General features: G+C 42.0%; 1 long non-coding RNA gene across 1 annotated transcript; it reads right to left on the bottom strand.

The window, feature by feature from the left end:
• Nucleotides 1-1,240: 1,240 nt before the first annotated feature.
• On the bottom strand, nucleotides 1,241-5,155 carry LOC137376211 (uncharacterized). Its single transcript, XR_010976150.1, has 2 exons — nucleotides 4,670-5,155; nucleotides 1,241-3,989 (listed from the first exon to the last, which is right to left on the bottom strand). It is a non-coding gene; the product is annotated as an uncharacterized lncRNA (long non-coding RNA).
• Nucleotides 5,156-5,388: the final 233 nt, after the last annotated feature.

Below are 5,388 nucleotides of genomic sequence, written 5' to 3'. Positions count from 1 at the left end.
GTTTGTAAAGGTTTGCAACTCTCTACAGTTTATCTGCAGTGTATCACACACTTTGTTCAAAATATCTGCTTGTAAATTGTAAATGTGTTTTTACTGTTGGTGACACCAGGGACCTTTCAGTGCCACCCTTAATCAGTTGCTCAGAAATACGCATGCCTGCAAAAACTAGTTCTTTACTCCAATGCTATCTATCCCTAAAATTAAAACTGGACACATAAAATATTAATAATAAAAATGAGAAGCCTACTCAGTAGTCTGGCTCTAACTATCTTTTTTTCTCCCTGTGGAGTTTTCAAGAGACGCATTTTATTCTGCAGCCCAGCCCCTCCCAGGAGCAACATGGCAGGAGATGAACTATCAGTTGTGCTTTCATTGTATAATTATATGCGCTTACAGAGAACCCTCTTTAAGATAATTGGTGTGCACTGCTGTTGCCGAGATATTCTCAAGTGTTAATCAAATTGTAGGTTTAATCTGCATTAGCCCAGCAATAGAACAGTACAATTGGTTCTTTGATGCCTTTATTAAGACTAAAATTAAATGGTGTAGGCGCCAACTTCCAAGGTAATATTACATCTGATCTAATGTAATATTGATCAGTACTATGGAGATCTAATATTAAGATTGATGTAGTTTTGAAAGCCAGTGATTATTCATCAGTGGAAGAGTATAGCACCAACCTCAGGGCCTTTTTCTGCTTTTTAACTCCTGCAAGAACTTTTGGTTGACTATGGTGTGATTAATAGCTTAGTGCAGGAGTGCTAAATAGCCTTTTCAGCATGTTTGTATTTATGTATAAATTTGTACCATGTAATAAATTAGATCCAATTGATTTTTTAAATTTGTTCATGGGATGTGGGCGATACTGGCAAGGCCAGCATTTGTTGCCCATCCCTAACCGCCCTTGAGAGGTGGTGGTCAGCTGTCTTCTTGAACCACTGCAGTTTATCTGGTGTGGGTACTCCCGCCAGGCTGTTAGGAAGGGAGTTCCAGGATTTTGAGCCAGCGACAGTGAAGGACTGGAGATATATTTCCAAGTCAAGATGGTGTGTGACTTGGAGGGGAACTTGCAGGTGATGGTGTTGTAGTGCATCTGCTGCCCTTGGCCTTCTAGGTGGTAGAGGTTGTGAGTTTGGAAGGTGCTGTCGAAGGAGCCTTGTAGATGGTACACACTGCAGGTGGAGGGAGTGAATGTTTAAGGTGTTGAATGTACCATCTAAATCAAAATTCTAAGAACACCTTAGGCAATCCATTTTATTCAAAGACACACAGTTTTACTGACCTGCAAAATTGGCATTCTTTATGTATATATTTTGTCTTCTTTTACACAACAAGGAGTTTGATAAATTAATTGATAAGTTATTTCCCTGTCCGAAGATATTATTACCAGTTCTTTCTCCCCAGCTACTCTGTGAAAGGCTGCCTTAAGTTGGAAACAGAATGATAATTGGTCAACAGTGACTCAGTTAGTAACACTCTTGCCTCTGAGGACTTATACATAAAAATCTAGGCTGATATTTTCCACTGCATTGAGGGAGTGGTGCTGTCTTTTGGATGAGATATTAAACTGAGGCCCTGTCTGCTCTCTCAGGTGGATGTAAAAGATCCTACGGCACTATTGCAGAGAAGAGCAGGAAAATTATCCCAGGTGTTTTGACCAATATTTATCCCTTGATCAACATTATTTTAAAAAATCTTATCATTATCACATTGTTATTTGTGGGAGCTTGCTGCGTGCAAATTGGCTGCCGCATTTCCTACATTACAACAGTGACTACACTTCAAAAAAGTACTTCATTGTTTGTAAAACCCTTTGGGACATCCTGAGATCGGGAAAGGCGCTATATAAATGAAAGTCTTTCTTTTCTACTTTCATTTCTCTACGTTTCTCTGCCGGTGAAACAGGCAGCATGGTCTTCTGTGTTTACATCAATCTGAATTGAAGAAGAGGTTTGCAATGGATGTGGTGAACGTGAGAATGGAAGAAGCCAAAGGGGTAAACTTTTGTCTTTAGCTCCCCTACGGTGGTGCTTCACATACTAGGAGCACTCAACCAGAATTCCAGGGTGTACATGATTCCCAGGTCTATGTAACAGTGGGTCCTGTCCAAATTCCCGATGTATCCTGAAAGAGCATCTTACCTTGTGAAGCTTCCAGCTCCCGCCTCCCTTTCTCTGCTGGGTTTTCCGACTGCCTGGGGAAACCTCGGCAGTGAATTTTGAACTGGGCTCCCAGTTAAACTGCAGAACCCAACCCCTCCCCCGACCCTCTACCACCCACCATGGGAGGGTTAATGTCGAGGCCATCACTAAGACTGCCAATTTCCACCTCTGTAACATTGCCCAACTCCACCTTGCCTTAGCTCGCCTGCTGGCTGAAACACTCATCCATGCTTTTGTCACCTCGAGATTTAACTATTCAAAACTCTGCTGCCAGATTCGTAACTCGTGCCAAGTCCTGCTCACCCATCACTCCTGTGCTCGCTGGCCTACATTGGCTCCTGGTTAAGGAAAGCCTCGATTTTAAAATTCACATCCTTGTTGTCAAATCTCTCCATGGCCTAGCCCTCCCTAACTCTGCAATCTCCTCCAGCCCAAACATTCCTCCAAGATATCTGCACTTCTCTAATTCTAGCCTCTTGCGCAAACCCGATTTTAATCATTCCACCATTGGTGACCATGCCTTCAGTTGCCTGGGCCCTAAGCTCTGGAATTCCCTTCCTAAACCTCTCTGCCTCTCCACCTCATTTTCCTCCTTTGAGACACTCCTTAAAATCTACCTCTTTGACCAAGCTTTTGGCCACCTGTCCTCATGTGGCTCACTGTAAACCTTTGTTTGAAACACTCCTGACACACCTTGAGACATTTTACTATGTTAAAGGTGCTATATAAATGCAAGTTGTTGTTGCTGAAGCCAAAATCTCTGGATTTTCACAACTTCTACCAACTGCGAGCACTGTCCAGCTGGTGAGCAACTCACACTTCCTGACCGAGGTTATACACGTAATTTATAAGTTTGAGACTTATTAAAGGCAGAACTCTTGACTGTATTTTCAATTTCTGGGTTGTAGCAGGTAAATATTCTGTAGTTGTTAGAGCAAACACTTCTACTTCCTCAAAAAAAGGATGTCGCCTTCTTCCTGAGGTCCTGCTGATGTAATGCATGACAACACATTTTCCCAGGAATGTATTTGGTTTCAGTGTCGGACCTCATTAATCTCAACCAAAACCTCTGTACTCTAGGAGGTAACTTTGCTAGTTCTTTTGTGTTTATCAGAGTAACTAACAGTTTGTGATCCATTTCAATCTTACATTGAAGACCTAGCATGCAGTCAGAATTTCTCACATGCCCTAGTTGCTGCTAATGCTTCCTTCTCGATGACCGTATATCTTTGCTCTGTTTCTGTCAAAGAACGAGATGCAAAATACACAGGCCTGTGATTCCCATCGCTTTGTACCTGAAACAGACAGCACCTAGCCCTGTTGCTAATGCATCTGCTGCTATAATGATTGGTAACTTTGGGTCATTATGCGCTAATACTTCCAAAGAAAGAGGTTTCTGTTTGATTTTTTTCAAAAGTTTCCTGTTGGACCTCGTTCAATCACCAGGTCTTGTCACTCTTTAATAACTATTGTCGTGGTTCATATATCATCGCCAGATTCTGCAAAAACTTTCCCACCTGCTTGGCCATGCCCATGAACCTTTGCAATTCTGTGATGTTCTTAGGCTCAGGAAAGTCTTTTACGACTTGTCTTTTGAGGGCTTGCTCTGATGCCTGAGCCATCAATAATATGACCTGGAAATCTCACTGTTAGTTGTGAAAGGACACACTTCTCATTCAGTGTTAGACCAGCTTCTTGCAGTCTCTGCAACACTGCTCACACTCTCGCACTCTCGCATCGTGTTCCTGCTGACCTGCACCGTGGATCAACACGTCGTCCATGTGGCAGATGATCCCATCTAATCCTTCCAGGATTCTGGACAATGTTCTTTGGAAAAAATTCCAGCGTTAATGTAATTCCAAAAGGTAATCTGTTAAAACATAATCTCTCAAATCGTGTTACAAAAGTCATCAATAGATTAGATTCTTCATCGAAAGGTACTTACCAAAATCCACTGTTGGCATCTAATTTAGTGAAAATCGTGCTTTTCCCAACCTTTGCCAGATTCTCATTCACTGATGCCATTGGATGTATTTCTCTCTCCACTGCCTTGTTTAATTGCCTATGGTCTACACAAATTCAGTTGGTTTCTTCACTGGAACCATACCTGAGCACCATGAATTAGGCTTAGTAACAGGTGAGATGATTCCCTGTTTGGTCATTAACCCTATTTCTTTCTTAACTTTCTCTAGGAGTGGGTGTGGCACTTTTCTCGGTGTATATAAACACAATGGTTCTGCATTCTTTCTTAATGTGATGTGGTAGACTGTTTTTAGTTTTCCCAAACCTTTGAATAATTTAGGGAATTCAGCCCTAAAATTCCTTGGCTGTTCCTCTCTGCCTTTCAGCTCATCAACTCTGAATATTAATTGTAAACCTATGCAAGCTTTTCTGCTTAATAACAAGCAATTCTGATTCTTGATAATATATATCTCAGGGATTTCTTTTCCCTGGTAACTCCCCTATTACTTTCAGCTCAATGCCTCCGGGTCCATACAGTTTTTTACCTGTAGATCTGATGGTGACTTTCTTCAGCCATGGTTCCGTGTCTGCCAGTTCTGAAAGTGCTGCTCCAGTTCCCAGTTTGAATCTTGTCTGATTGCCTCCTACACGAATCCCTGCCATTCAGGAATCTTCACGTGCTCCACGGATTCCTCCTTGAATTGATAATTCAACACATTGTACATCTTGTACTTCATTAATTTTTAAATTTACTTTGGGTTTGCTTTTTATATTTTGCAGCCCTGGTTTCTTGCTGCAGCATACCAATTGGAAGTCCTCCCTCTTCTTACATACGAAACACTCCGCCTCTCTGGCTGGGCAATTTTCCCACTGGTGCCTCACTCGGACACACCTACTGCAGTGAGACGCTGCTGCCTCGAGATGTTCTTCCCACCTTTCCTGTCTTTGACCGCCATTTCTCGCCTTCGCTCTCTTTAAGTATTTAATGGAGTCTGCTACTTTCAAGATTAGACTCCCCTATCCCTTCGAACAACAACACGGTTACATTTTCTAAACTCTGCTTGCTTGCTTATCTGAACCACCTTGATTAATGTAAAATCATCTCTCGACTGCAGATGATCCTAGACAGTGTCGTCTGCCACTCCCAACACGCTCCTGTCTCTAATTAACTCTTCCCGCACACTGCATTATTCACAATCTTCAGTGAGTTTATATAAGTCGTGGATAAAAGAATCAATACTTTCTCCTCTCTGCTGAGTCCCTT

The sequence above is a fragment of the Heterodontus francisci genome, chromosome 13, assembly GCF_036365525.1.
Source record: "Heterodontus francisci isolate sHetFra1 chromosome 13, sHetFra1.hap1, whole genome shotgun sequence".
Lineage (NCBI taxonomy): Eukaryota > Metazoa > Chordata > Chondrichthyes > Heterodontiformes > Heterodontidae > Heterodontus > Heterodontus francisci.
The sequence above is the reverse complement of the archived record's forward strand: the minus strand, read 5'-3'. Positions and strand labels throughout refer to the sequence as shown.